General features: G+C 39.6%; 1 protein-coding gene across 1 annotated transcript in view; it reads left to right on the top strand.

The window, feature by feature from the left end:
- The window catches only part of SKAP1 (src kinase associated phosphoprotein 1), a 2,077,187-nt gene extending 2,061,832 nt beyond the window's left edge, over window positions 1-15,355 (top strand). The window contains exon 9 of the mRNA XM_044055319.1: window positions 13,968-15,355. The gene's annotated coding sequence lies outside the window, so the exon portion shown is untranslated. The remainder of the gene's footprint in view (window positions 1-13,967) is intronic.
- The last annotated feature ends 403 nt before the right edge of the window (window positions 15,356-15,758 follow it).

The raw sequence follows: 15,758 nt of genomic DNA, 5'->3' as shown, positions 1-15,758 counted from the left end.
AGAGCAAAATCCTTAAAAGGTAAGACACCCTTGATCACTATAGGTAAAAAACTAAGAGCTCTCATAAAATCATCCAAAGCAAATTTTGAGAGAAAAATAGCTAAAGACTCAAAGGACAATCATAAGGCCTTCTTTAGCTATGTTAGAAACCTGGGAGGAAACTCCCAGATATGCTCAGAACTAGTTCAAAATGATGTGAAGATTACTGATCCTACAGACATTGCCAACATACTGGCTGACAGGTTCACTGCAAACTTCTCCCCCCCTCCCCCCCAAAAGGAGAGATATCTATACCAAATGGTTGCAGCCCCCCAAACATCTCAAACGCCCAAGTGAGAACTGCTCTCTCCAAAGCAAAAAACACAGCATCCATGGGACCTGATGGTGTCCCAGGCTGTGTGCTCCACGAACTCAACGAGGAATTAAACCCACAGCTAGGACATCTGTTTAATCATAGTCTCACCTCTGGATACGTACCCAGGGAGTGGCGCACTGCGACTGTGGTCCCACTTCACAAAGGCGGTGCCTCCACAGACCCTGGAAATTACCGGCCCATTAGCTTGACAAGCCTTATCTGCAAAGCTATGGAGAGGATCATAATGGACCTCATAAATAAAGACATAGGGAATTTGCAGACTTTGGATCCAACCCAGTTTGGCTTTGTCAAAGGCAGATCATGCCTTTTAAACTTGGTTGACTTTTTCGAAACAGTCACCAAAGCCATTGATGAGGGAAAGGCAGTCCATACAGCCTACCTCGATCTGGCAAAGGCCTTCGATACAATACCCCACTCGGGTATCATTGAAAAACTCATCAGCTTAAATGTTAACCCATACATCACAAGATGGGTTGCAAACTGGATGAGTGACAGAACCCACAGGGTCAGAGTTGCTGGTGCCATGTCAGACTCAAAGCCTGTCACAAGTGGTGTCCCACAGGGCTCAGTCCTGGGCCCACTCTTGTTTGGCATCTACTTTTCCAAGTACAAGCAAACACAGGAGGGTTATGGCTGACAAAGTTTGCAGATGACTGCAAACTGGCGCCGTGGTCAAACACATCTGACACAGATATCCTTCAGAAGGGTCTCACAGAAGCGGATGACTGGTGCCAGAGCCATGGCCTAAAGTTAAATGCCAAAAATGCATAGTCATACCCTTCAGGAAAAACAAGGTTACCCTAGCTACCATATAGGTGGTAATCCTCTGAGCACAGAAGAAGTTATCAGGGACCTGGGGACCCAGGTTGACAGTAGCCTGTCATTCGACACCCATGTAGCTAAAGTAGTTAGGAAGACCTTCTACATTGCCCACCTCATCATGAAGGGATTCACATCTAGATCAAGGGAGGTCATAGTCTCCCTATACTCATCACTCATCAGACCAATGATTGAGTACAATGCCCCATTCGAATGTATCTGACCCGACACTTGCAGCAGCTAGAGGCCACAAAAGTTCCTCACCAAAAGGATAAAGGGTCTCAAAAATCTGTCCTATGCTGCCCGACTGAAAGAACTCCAGCTCTATTCAGTCGCACCGCTTGCTCAGAGGTGACCTTTGCCTGACATACAAGGCCATGTCAAACCCAGAGTTGATGAATATGCTTCACCTCAAAAATCTAGATCCGTCAGAGCCACAAGGGCGGAGACTTAAACCTCGACACGGCTATTAATAGGACGTGCTGGAGGGATAGATTCATCACCCAAAGACTCCCTATGCTGTGGAACAAAATCCCGGTATATGTGAGGCAGAGCACCTTGCTGGCCTTGTTCAAGAGAAATCTTGACCAATGGATGGGAGATCGCAGATATACTCCAGGGATTACCTCAGTGTCACTGCTAGACAGAGGCACAGCAAAATAATGGGTATAGTTCCCCATACAAAAGGGGTGGCTTAAGCCACGAAACTATGGGCTAGGCTTATAAATGCCCTCGGGCAGATAGCCTAGTATGAACCTATGAACCTATGAACCTATGACATAACATCCTACTATAATTCTCTCTCTACGTAACATATCTACTATTAGCTCACTTCCTACATAACATCCTACTATAATTCTCTCTCTACCTAACATATCTACTATTAGCTCACTTCCTACATAACATCCTACTATATTTCTCTCTCTACCTAACATATCTACTATTAGCTCACTTCCAACATAACATCCTACTATAATTCTCTCTCTACCTAACATATCTACTATTAGCTCACTTCCTACATAACATCCTACTATATTTCTCTCTCTACCTAACATATCTACTATTAGCTCACTTCCAACATAACATCCTACTATAATTCTGTCTACCTAACATATCTACTATTAGCTCACTTCCTACATAACATCCTACTATATTTCTCTCTCTACCTAACATATCTACTATTAGCTCACTTCCTACATAACATCCTACTATAATTGTCTCTCTACCTAACATATCTACTATTAGCTCAATTCCTACATAACATCCTACTATAATTCTATGTCTACCTAACATATCGACTATTAGCTCACTTCCTACATATCATCCTACTATAATTCTCTCTCTACCTTACATATCAACTATTAGCTCTCTTCCTACATAACACCCTACTATAATTCTCTCTCTAACATATCTACTATTAGCTCACTTCCTACATAACATCCTACTATAATTCTCTCTCTACCTAAGATATCTACTATTAGCTCAATTCCTACATAACATCCTACTGTAATTCTCTCTCTACCTAACATATCTACTATTAGCTCACTTCCTACATAACATCCTACTATAATTCTCTCTCTACCTAACATATCTACTATTAGCTCACTTCCTACATAACATCCTACTATAATTCTCTCTCTACCTAATATATCTACTATTAGCTCACTTCCTACATAACATCCTACTATAATTCTCTCTCTACCTAACATATCTACTATTAGCTCACTTCCTGCATAACATCCTACTATAATTCTCTCTCTACCTAACATATCTAGTATTAGCTCACTTCCTACATAACATCCTACTGTAATTCTCTCAATACCTAACATATCTACTATTAGCTCACTTCCTACATATCTTCCTACTATAATTCTCTCTCTACCTAACATATCTACTATTAGCTCAATTCCTACATATCTTCCTACTATAATTCTCTCTCTACCTAACATATCTACTATTAGCTCTCTTCCTACGTAACATCTGACTATAATTCTCTCTCTACCTAACATATCTACTATTAGCTCACTTCCTACATAACATCCTACTATAATTCTCTCTCTACCTAACATATCTACTATTAGCTCTCTTCCTACGTAACATCCTACCATAATTCTCTCTCTACCTTACATATATGATATTAGCTCACTTCCTACATAACATCCTATTATAATTCTCTCTCTACTTAACATATCTACTATTAGCTCACTTCCTACATAACATCCTAGTATAATTCTCTCTCTACCTAACATATCTACTATTAGCTCTCTTCCTACATAACATCCTACTATAATTCTCTCTCTACCTAGCATATCTACTATTAGCTCTCGTCCTACATAACATCCTACTATAATTCTCTCTCTACCTAACATATCTACTATTAGCTCTCTTCCTACATAACATCTTTCTGTAACTCTCTCTCTACCTAACATATCAACTATTAGCTCACTTCCTACATTACATCCTAGTATACTAGAGAGACAGGTGTGTATCCCAGAGAATACCCCATCTCTGGAACAGGCTCTCCATCCATGTGAAACAGCGTTCCTCCCTAACCCAATTCAAGTGTAACTTGGACAGCTGGATGGGAAAAGGAAATTAATTCCTGGTTTGGCACCTATGTCATTAATGAATACATGCAACCTGTTAATGGTTCATCTCCCAGGCCCCTGCTTGTAAATGTTTCATCTCCAAAGCATTTGCTACTTCTCAAGGATATCAGAACTTGTCAGAGATTTGGGATGCATGGCTAGGCATATAAAAGCCCTTCTGGTCATTAGCCTAGTAAATACCTATGAACCTATGAATATACCCCACCAGTCCAGTGCATGTTCTGATAATGTGCACTGACAGGAGGTTTTCCTGTTCAAATCCTACTGTCACCCTCAGGTTCTGTATTGATTCAATGAAAGGACTGCATAAGAGAGTACATTACATAAAGCAAAGAAAAACACTCTGAACCCACACATTGTTGAACGAATAGAAAATTAACTAAAACCATGTTTTACTGGGAGAGCAAGTCCCCTTCATTCCTCCACACCCCTTCATCTGTAAATTTATAAACATACTAACTCCTAGATAGCATGGCACTGGGGAACAGGAGAAACTTCCTTGTCCCAGATATAATGTGAACTTGTTGAATTCAGCATTCGCTAGGTCACAGCAATTCAAACAGTATTTTCCAATAAAATGGGAATTGATAAGACACACTCAATGAGCCCTGTTTTGGTAGAAGATTACTCAAAAACAAATGGCTCCACTTGAAAATGGGAGCTACAGAATTTCCTGAACTGTGCTGAGCTGATGATATCAGAAGAAGAAACTCCAACACTACTGACTCCAAAAGGCCTTTTCATAGATGATCTGTAAATTCCACCATAACACTGACACTGGTAGCTCTGCAAGGTCTGGCTGTAGTGAATACTAGTGTATAAGGGAAAGTGATCTTTTCTGTGTTTTGTTTTTATTTATTAAATCCCATTACTTGTTCAAAATGATAGCGAGTGTTAACAAAAATCACAATGCAGTAGCCATTTCTCCAGTCCCACCTCCCCAATATATTACTACTCCTCCTCTCCACAATATAACCACCTGAGGGAATACCAAACAAAAACCACTGTGGCATGCAAGTATCCTTAAAGAGAGAGAGAGAGTGAGAGAAAAGACCTCCTGCATTGTACCTCACAGCTATCACCTCCCATAACAACTAACTTAGCTGCAGAATCATTATCCTACCCCGTTTCTATCCTCATAAACTGCTCCATAAAAGAAACTTACATCGCTCAATTCTGGAAAGTGTCTTACATTATCCCTCTTCATAAAGGTGGTAATTCCTATGACTTCTCTAATTACCATCCTATAACTATTCTGTCTTCTCTCTCCAAGCTGCTAGAGAAGTGTATTCAGTCTCAAGTCATGTATTCCCTGAACACACACAAACTCCTGTCCACCACACACCACGGGTTCCGGCCACACTACAGTACAACTACCACTCTTCTCTCATTTACCAGTCTAGTAAACCAACACAGAAACGACTATAACTATACATCTTTTACAATGAGCTAATTGAAGGAAGGACACTGAGCAAACTCGGAGCTATAATATATAACATTAAGTATCCTGTTTTTTGTTTATTTTGTTCTTTATTTCTTTGTTATTTATAGCACTTTGTGTACTGTCTATTTTTCTAGCTAGTTTCACTGTGTGTGAGGTATTAGCTGGAAATTGTCCACTTTTATTAAGCATCTGTTGAGTTGTTTGTTTCTGATAACTTGTTGCAGTTAAACTCTTTTTTCTATAGGCTCCTTTAGCTGTTTAAAACTTTCATTCAAAGGCTCACTGCTGCTTTTCAGCTGTAAGAAACATTTCTGCAGTTTGTTTCTAAGTAGTGGGGATATTTGTAGCATTTCCATATTCAGGCTTAAATTTGGGCCTAGTGTTTGTGGAGGCTGTGTGTCTGAGCACATATTCAGGGACATCTTGGTTTAGCCAAAGCCATCAGGCATTTCAGTGAGAGAGAATTGTTTGAGGTCATTGGCTGACTGAGGTCACCTGGACTACAGCTTAGACTAAGCACCTCATTGGTTCTTTTGAGATTTCTTTCTTAAAAGCTGTCTCAGGTTTCAACTTTCTGTTTCCTAAGAAGTTCAGTTGTGAGTGTTCTGCCATTTTACACTGAGCTAATTGAAGGAAGGACACTGAGCAAACTCGGAGCTATAATATATAACATTAAGTATCCTGTTTTTTGTTTATTTTGTTCTTTATTTCTTTGTTATTTATAGCACTTTGTGTACTGTGTATTTTTCTAGCTAGTTTCACTGCATGTGAGGTATTAACTGGAAATTGTCCACTTTTATTAAGCATCTGTTGGGTTGTTTGTTTCCGATAACTTGTTGCAGTTAAACTCTTTTTTTTAGAGGCTCCTTTAGCTGTTTAAAAGTTTCATTTAAAGGCTCACTGCTGCTTTTCAGCTGTGAGAAACATTTCTGCAGTTTGTTTCCTACTCTCCCTCCCTGTTGGTATAGTGTTTAGTTGGTGGCTTTGCAGTTGCCCGCCCCTAGTGTAAATTTGATCTGGGACCCTCCTCCCAGTCTAGTGTCATTACCTCATTCTACCCAGTACAGGGAGAACATTTGGGAAGGCCAATCAGCTTAGTTTCTGCTACTCCTTTCTCTCTTTCCACTAAAAAAAAAAAAACAAAAAACTTTTTCTAAGCTTGTTTCCTGCCTTTCCTGTGGGTAATCTAGCCTGGATATAAATTTGCGGTGTCCAGGACTATTTGTAGGCTTCTAGGGCCCAAGCCTTTCTGAGTTGGAGGGAAGCCTTCTAGCTTAATTTTGTTTCTTAGAACTAGCCAGTTTTTTGTTTCAGCACTTGTTCAGAATGTATTGTAAGCACCACATAAGCTACAAATTACGACAGCACTCAACTTTCCTCACTGTCTAGAGGAAAACAGTTTCTAGTACTTAACAAATAAGCACCTATCCAGGCATGTCGAAGGGTCAGCCCCCGGTGTTTTCTCCTGTCTACCTGATGAATCTGGGCATCTTGGGGCAATGCAGTAATTGCCTCATGTGCACAGACAACCCTCTCCTCCTACCACCCAACACTACAACCTGTGAGAGATGCACTTATATAGCCAAACTGGAAGCAAAGCTCTCTTCACTTAAGACTGGACTAGACAGTCAAGAGGAGAAGGTAAACACTTGCACCACACCACACTCAGCACATAGTCCCTCAAAACCTACACCACCAAAACACACACATAGAAACACAAAACACACACCTACATTTGCGGAGGCTCTCAGTAAAAACCTGCACAAGCAACAGGGACCTCCAAAGCAGAAACACAAGCAACCTCCACCTCCCAACACAACCCAAATGAAACATAGCCCACAAACTCAGTGTGCCACTCAACCACAGCCCATAAGGCATAACAATGTACCCAACACTCTAGTCATAGGTGACTCTATAGTCAGGCACACTGATGTTCCACTCACCAGGCTAAACAAGGAGAAAGTTACTGTCAGCTGCCTGTCGGGTGCCAGGATCTGCCACATAACGCATGCACTCAGGTCACTCCACAACAAGTACAAATATGACTCTATCATTGTCTATGTTGGTGTGAATGACCTGAGATGTACCTCCTTGGACTACATGAAAAGGGACATGGAGGAGCTGTCCGATCTTGTAGCCCAGGCAGGTATGACCCTAGCCCTGAGTAGCATCCTGCCATCACCCAGAATGATACCACAGTACAAGGAAAAAATGATTGACTCCAACAAATGGCTAAGCTTCTGGTGTCATTCTAAGGGGATCCAGTATCTGTCTGTCTGGGATGACATGATCGACAAGCCACGATGCTTTGCCAGAGATGGCCTGCACCTGTCGCCCCTGGTATTCCGGATACTGGCTAAGGCTCTAGCCACCCCTATAGTGCCTTTTTTAGGCAAGGTTCAAATGACAAATTCACCACCCTAACAGGTACAGGCAAGAAGAATCTGAGGGTATTGCTATTCAATGCTAGAAGTCTAAACTTCAAAATGCACTCTCTCGAGGCACTCCTTAAAATGGAGAACATCGACATCTGTGCAGTGACAGAGACCTGGTTCAAGGCTCCAGAGAGTACCCCTGCATTACCAGGCTATAATTCATACCACACCTTTCGGCCATGTAACCTGGACCGAAAGACTAAAGGCGGAGGCGTGTCCATATTCATTAAGGATATCCACACCTCCAGGCTAGTTGCTCAGCATAATGCATCCAAGATTATCCAAGTGCAACTAACTCTGGGCAAGACCGCAATCCAAATTGTAGCTTGCTACAGATCCCCCACCATGCCCCAGGATTCCCACTCCTCATTTCTTAATACACTGGAAAATATTAGGGTACAACCTAACACCCTAATAATGGGCGATTTCAACTACCCTACCATTAACTGGGAAAACTACTCATGTACCAGCTCTTCTGCTCAATGTTTTCTGGAATTCATAAATTCCAATGCCATGGATCAACTTATCCACACCCCCACCAGGGGCAGCAATATCCTAGACCTGGTTATTACCAACATGGGCAACCAGTGCTCCACATCAGAGGTCAATTCCTCATTGGTTAGATCCGACCATAAGCTAATCACCCTAGACATCCACATCCCTCCCCCACCCCCCATTAGGGAAACCACAGTAAAAAATTTCTCCAAAACCAACTTCACGCTTCTTAAGACAGAAGTGGCAAACTTCACGACACCCATGCTGACAGACAATAGAGGTATGACTGCGGAATCCTACACAAATGCACTTTATAAGCACTTACATGAGTGCATGGATCATGAAATCCCTAACAGAACCAATATGCTATCCTCCAAAAAAAGCAAGCCAATCTGGTGGTCCCCTGCCATAAACAAACTCTACAACAGAAGAAAGAAACTGTTGCAAAAAAGAGTAAAATCCCATGATTGGAGAAACTCACTGGTCAGCTTCAGTAAGAAGCTGAGATCCCTCATAAAATCCTCCAAAGCTAGTTATGAAAACAAAATCACCACTGACTCTAAAGACAACCATAAAGCATTCTGTAGCTATGTCAAGAATCTCAATGGCAACACTCAGATCTGCTCTGAGTTACAGCACAATGGCACTAAATATACAAAATCAACGGATATTGCCAACATCCTGGCAGATAGGTTCAGTGCTAACTTTACCCCTCTGTCATCCCCTAAAGGGCCCATCTCTATACCAGAAGAATGCAAAGTTCCTGTAATCACAGCTGCACAGGTAAAAAACACAGTATCCAAAGCCAAGAACACAGCATCCATGGGACCTGACGACATCCCAGGCTGTGTTCTGCATGAACTACAGAACAAACTGGCACTCCACCTAAGTACCATGTTCAATCATAGCCTTACCTCAGGCTATGTGCCCAATGAATGGCGCACAGTGACAGTTATTCCACTCCAAAAAGGGGGAGCTACCACAGACCCCGGAAACTACCGCCCTATTAGCCTAATGAGCCTGGTCTGTAAGGCTATGGAGCGTATCATCATGGAACTTATAAACAATGACATTGATAATCTCCAAACTCAGGACGCCACCCAGTTCAGGTTTGTAAAAGGCAGATCATGTCTCCTAAACCTGATAGACTTCTTTGAAGCAGTCACCAAAGCCATAGATGAAGATAAGGTGGTTCACACAGCCTATCTAGATCTTGCCAAGGCTTTTGACACCATCCCCCACTCTGGAATTATAGATAAACTCACTAAACTAAGTATAAATCCCTATGTCACAAGATGGGTTGCCAACTGGCTCACTGACAGAACCCACACTGTGAAAGTAGCAGACTCCAAATCCAACTTCAGACCAGTGACAAGTGGAGTACCACAGGGTTCAGTCCTGGGTCCTCTCCTGTTTGGTATCTACTTCTCTGAAGTACAGGCCAACACAGAAGGTCTTTGTCTAATGAAGTTTGCAGATGACTGCAAACTAAGAGCCATAATCAAAACTCCAAAAGATGTGGACATCCTAGAAAAGGGCCTTGCTGAGACAGATGCCTGGTGTCAAAGCCATGGCCTCAAGCTCAATGCCAAAAAGTGCATTGTCATTCCTTTTGGTAAAAACTCAGTACCCATGAACTACCACATAGGTGGTAGTCTACTTAACACCGAAAGTGTGATAAGAGTCCTTGGGACACAGGTGGACAGTAGTCTCTCCTTTGATAATCACATCACCACAGTAGTCAGGAAATCCTTCTATGTGGCACACCTCATCACAAAAGGTTTCTCATCCAGGAAAAAAAAGGTCAGTGTTCCCCTCTACTCGTCACTCATTAGACTCATTATAGAGTACAACACCCCTTTTGGAATGTACCTCACAAGACATCTACAACAACTGGAAAGGCCACAGAAAAACCTCACAAAGAGGATTACTGGCCTCAAAGAGATGCCCTATGCAGACCGTCTCAAAAAACTGCAGCTTTATTCCATTGCATATCGCCTACTCAGAGGTGATCTCCGCCTAACACACAAAACTATGTCAAACCCAGAGCTTTTAGACATGCTCCACTTAAAGAAATCCCAATCCCTACGAGCTACACGCTCTAGGGACCTAAACCTCATCACCACAATAAGCAGAACATGCTGGAGGGATAGATTCCTGTCCCAGAGACTTCCCATACTCTGGAACAAACTACCTATCTATATCAAACAAAGCTCCTCATTAGCACTGTTCAAGAAAAATCTTGATGATTGGATGGGAGATTGGAAATTCACCCCGGGGATCACTTCTGTGGCTCTGCTCGACAGTGGCACAGGAAAATAATTTTCTTGGGTGGCGAAAGCCAGGGTACCTTTGGCTAGGCTTATATAGGCCCTAGGGCCAATAGCCTAGTACCTACCTATGAACCTATGAACATCTGCTATATTTTTGGATGTATCCAAAACATTTGATATGGTCTCATATTCCCTACTATTAGATTCACTAGCATCCCTATCCTTTGCCCCTTCTACTGTTGCCTGGTTCAGGAACTATCTAGCTGATAAACAAGAATCTGTCCAATGGCAGGGAGAACTATCTCCTCTACTTTCAACTTTCATAGGTGGACCACAAGGCTCACTACTGGGCCCACTTCTCTTTTCTATCTACACTAACAATCTACATACCTCCGCCCAGCATGCCACACTCATACAGTATGCAGATGATTTAACTTTAATCTGCTCAGCCCCGTCTCTTTTTATTCTCCAACAACAGACCCAGGAATCCTTTAACTCTGTGGAAAGTTGGATCACAAATATCCAGTGCATCCTTAACCCTAATAAAATTAAATTGCTTTTATTTACCCCCAACAAATCAAAGTCTGCTCCTCTTTCCTTTTCTCATACTTCCAAAAATGGTACTATCATTTTTCCTTCTGTCCAGATCAAACTACTTGGTGTTGAGACTGACAAAAACCTTCTCTTTGATGTCCATATCTCTCAAACCATCAAAAAGGTTCACAAAAAATGGGCTCATTATACAGACACAAAAACGTCCTTTCAGATCAAAAACAGATCACCCTACCCCAAGCTCACCTTTTGCCCACACTAATGTATGCATCACCAGTTCTTACCTATATCACAAAACCTGACCTTTATAAACTTGAGTCATGCTATAATAATATTGCCAAATTTGCTAACAAGGCCACCTTCAGATCACATCATTATCTAGCTCTAAGGGACTTAAAATGGTTAGAATTTCCTCAACTGCTAAATTACCACCAACTCGTTACTGCCTATAACATTCTGAAGTATCCTGATAAAACCCCATCACTAAGGCAATTACTTACCTACTATGCAACAAATCGCACACTCTGCTCTAGTGACAAATCACTTCTATGCATCTCTATGGCTAATAACACTGCTGTAAAAGCGCTATTCTCCCACACTGTTGCTAAAAATTGGAATAAACTCCCCCCATCACTGATCTCTTATCCCCACCACCTCACACTTCAAAAACTCTTTAAAATCACATCTCATAAGCACCTGGCTTTGCCCATGCATAACCTAAAAACACTGCATAAGCTCTGTGGAAAGTTGAAAGGCTAATTATTTGATTAATGTAAATGCTACAGTTGTTTATCCCTTTAATATAGATACTTCATTTTAACATGATGTATGTGATGACTTTCAATGTTAAATGTATTTAGTCTGTTCAACTGCTGAGTTTATCGTGTCTGTTTTATATTTCTGTCTTTTTAGCTGGATTTTTGCTGTTATAATGTGTGAGTATCAGTTTTGTACTGCTATGTATTAAATTCTAGTATTTCTGTTAATATATGTGAAGCTTTTCTCCCCGGACCACCGCTGTAAATGGACCTGGTCCAGTCGGACTGTCGCGGTTAACAAATGTAAAATAAAATAAATAAATAATAAATAAAATACTGTATTAACAGATTGCTATAATTACAATTATGTGGCCAGCATTTCTAATCAGTCTGCATTCAAGACTTCTTCAGTCCCATGACACATTTCCTCAGGAATGCTATCCTTGGGCAGGTTTTCATCCAGGATTTAATTTATTAGTTTCCAGAGTCTAGGAGAATAATTTTCATAATCACTGCACCATAAAACTAAATGAAACTTATTACTTAATCAAATTCCCTTCCAGCCTAAAAGGGTTTGAAACCCAAAGTATTTACACTGAGATCTATGGCTTTCTTCTCTTCTGGAAATGGAGATCAATAAGGAAGGACTTTTTTCATTTTTGAGTCCCATTCAAAAAAAAAAAACACAGAAACACTATATACATTTCATTCTTTCTTAAATATTTTGCAACTAAATCCACTGTTTCTCTATAGAATTTAAGTGTGTTAAAGGAAGAAAAAAACGATTCCCAAAGAGAAATGGATAAAGTTGTTAATGTTTTCCGTCTTCCTAGCAGATGTCATTTGTCATTACTCAGCTGATTCATATCGTATGCATGCTGCATATCATAACTGAATTACATAAGTTGTTTTACAAATTCCATTAAAAATGGGAGAAACAGACAAATGAAGGATTGATAAACTAGTACTGGAAACAGTTACTGGATATAATACACCCATGAGTGAGGGTCTGTATACTGAAAGGCACACTAATATGGCAAGACTTCCACACTGGGGATTGTACAAACACTACAATACAGATGTAGCTGAGAAGTATTGAGAACATGAACCACAAAGCATTATCAACAGTGTCAGTGATAAAAGTTATATCACATGAAATTACCCATTACCCGCAGTTCAAAAAATAGATGCAAGAAAATCAGACATACTAGTCCTAGAAAAAATTCAAAAGTAGAGTTGATCATTGAAATTGGTACACCCAACGATTATAGTGTTTTATGTACAGATAGCAACAAAGTCATAAAATACCAGGATTTGCAAATGAAATGAGAGAAATGTGGAAGAAAGATGCCCAGACATGTCCAGTAGTAGTAGAAGCAGCAGGAATAAAAAAAAACATAATTTACAGATTTACTTAAATATGCTACCAATACATGTAACCGCACATAAACTGCAGAGGGAGGCAATTCTGAGTACATTGCAGGTGCTGAGAAGAGCACTGTTGGCAGATATCAAATACTGAAATAATACTAATCTCATGAACTTTAACTATGCCCTCACTTTGGAATGGGGTCTGTTCCCATTAAGGTATGTAAAAAAACTAAGCCTTTGGATGGAGGAATCAAACCTAGGACTGAAGATATATATATATATTATTTTTATTGCATTTTTGCCCTTGTGTACATGAGCTGCTTAGTATAGGCATAACACATATGCTTATTGTGAAAGCAAATTACTTGATAAAACTGCATTAAAAAAATCTGGAATGCATTTAAAAAATCCTGAAAAGTTACTGCTAATTATACTTTGTTCACTTATTTAAAAATAAGTTACTGTAGACTTTGTAAAATGTAGTCATCTTTCCAGCCTTAGAATTTCATGTAGCATTGTCACAGAATATAAATTAAACACACTGGCACAGTCACCCACACCAGAGCTAAAAGAGATTAAGCCAGGAAATGGATGTGTAGACCTCTCTGTAGTCCATTATTTTGCATGTATTCTTCCTCAGAAAATACTATTATTTTAGACTCAAGTGTCACACATGGCACATGCACATCCACACAGACTTTCTCAAAAATTCTGATCAGACTTCAGAAATAAATACAGCATTTGGTAGTTTCATCTTGCATCAGCACCCCCTGCTGGTACAAGAAAGGCATCTGCTTCTTTAATTAACAAGACTAATACTGCTTTTTGGTTACAGAACTCGACTCCTGAACCCTGACGCTTGTGTTTGCTGGATAATTAGATGAGTGTTGCGGATTCTTTTGACTAAAACAAGAGTACCACTGGACCAAAGACCTTCAATGACTTCATACAGTTCATTTGAAAACAAATGTAACCAATTTCTGGACTTAACAGTCATAATGCACAAATATTAGTATTTGGTCAGCTTTGTCCAACAGCAGAAGCTTCATGTATTGCGTATGATTGTATAAATGCTTAGATAAGGTAGACAATTTAACAATAAGATTGATCTCAGTGTACCTTTTCTTAGAAAATAAACTGACATCACATTTTAGCATCAGAATACAGGACACTGATTCTGGTTATTCAAATATACAAAAAGTGAAGTTACTAGTAGCTCATGTCATTGTCATCATTCTATTATATTTTTTTTATGCAGCCATGTGTAACCAATATTAAACAAATAAGTACAGAACATTCAATAATGAATACTAAGTTGTACCACTAGTAAATATTACAAGAAATGAAAGTTATGGTAAAATGCCAAAGTCCATGAAATATCAGGTTTGTAGTATTCAGGCATTTCAAATTACAGATGGGAAATCAGAATTCATAGATTTCATACTTTAAATTTACTATTAAATGAGAATGTTTGCTTTTCCTACCTATCTAGTTGAAAGAAGGCATATCTTGGCATGCATATACAAATGTGTTGCTTTAATAAATCATGTCTCATCCTGTCATTCTTTAGTATCTCCATTTCACAAATTCAGGTATTGTGGACTTGCAGCTGTAAGACTGTTTACCCAAGAACACCCTTGAGACAGAAATAAAAATTCAGCTCTCTTCTCAGAATCAAAAGAGAATTTGACTGGCAAGAAGAAATAAAATGTCCCCAACTTTTCATAACTCTGCTTGCAATCACTGCTTGTTTTCTAGTGCAGAAGCAGATGTTGCACATAATCAGGATGAAAGTGAAATGGCCACCATTCTGGGTATATATTGCTGACATATGGAAAAACACATGCCATTTTGTATAGTGACAAGATGCATGCTGAGAAATGTTTAAGGTAATTATACTCTTCATAAACATTTTGCCCCCACCGTATTGTTCATTACATATTCTTTGCAGAATGAGGTTGCAAAGAGGGAAGGTATAAAATAAGTTGAAGGTAGAGGTGTGGGAAGTTTTTATATAGTGACAACAATTTTTATGCCATCTAAGGTAATTGGCATTAAATAAATTGAAGAGATTCAGTTCAAGTGTTTAATGATGTTGCTTTTAATTAAAATAAAACTGTAAAAAATAGCAATCAAATGAATAAATGCATCTGCTATTTTGTTTCCTACTGTGCCAAAATGTTTTGTGCAAAGCTATTTGAAAACAATTAAATCTGAATTTTAAACAAAATGTGTTTTGAGTTTCTGCAGGAGTCAGTAAATGTGACAGAATTCTCATTCCTTTCATATCAGAAAGTTAGACTACTTTTCTTTAGTTAAAACACTGTTGTTCTAGTAGGTGTGGTTCTCATGTTATATAAGCAAAAATTTGGTATTAAAGAGATAAGATGACAATGCCAAGGATTATATCCCAAAACCTGAGTGTTCCTAGCAGCTGGCTTTCAAAAAAATATATATATCTTAGCATTTAATCTGTGCGTTGTGTGAGGAGTCTCCCCAAAACTCTGAGGTTTTGACAGAATTTAACTGGTAATGACTTCATGTTAAATATTAAATTTACAGTTATATATAACTTTGTAACTTAGTTTGCATGTCTGTAATACATTTTTGTCAGCAATATAGCAAG

The sequence above is a fragment of the Protopterus annectens genome, chromosome 13.part0 (assembly GCF_019279795.1).
Source record: "Protopterus annectens isolate FY-2018-M chromosome 13.part0, PAN1.0, whole genome shotgun sequence".
Taxonomy (NCBI): domain Eukaryota; kingdom Metazoa; phylum Chordata; order Ceratodontiformes; family Protopteridae; genus Protopterus; species Protopterus annectens.
Note: the sequence above shows the minus strand (reverse complement) of the source record. Positions and strands in the feature narration are given on the sequence as shown.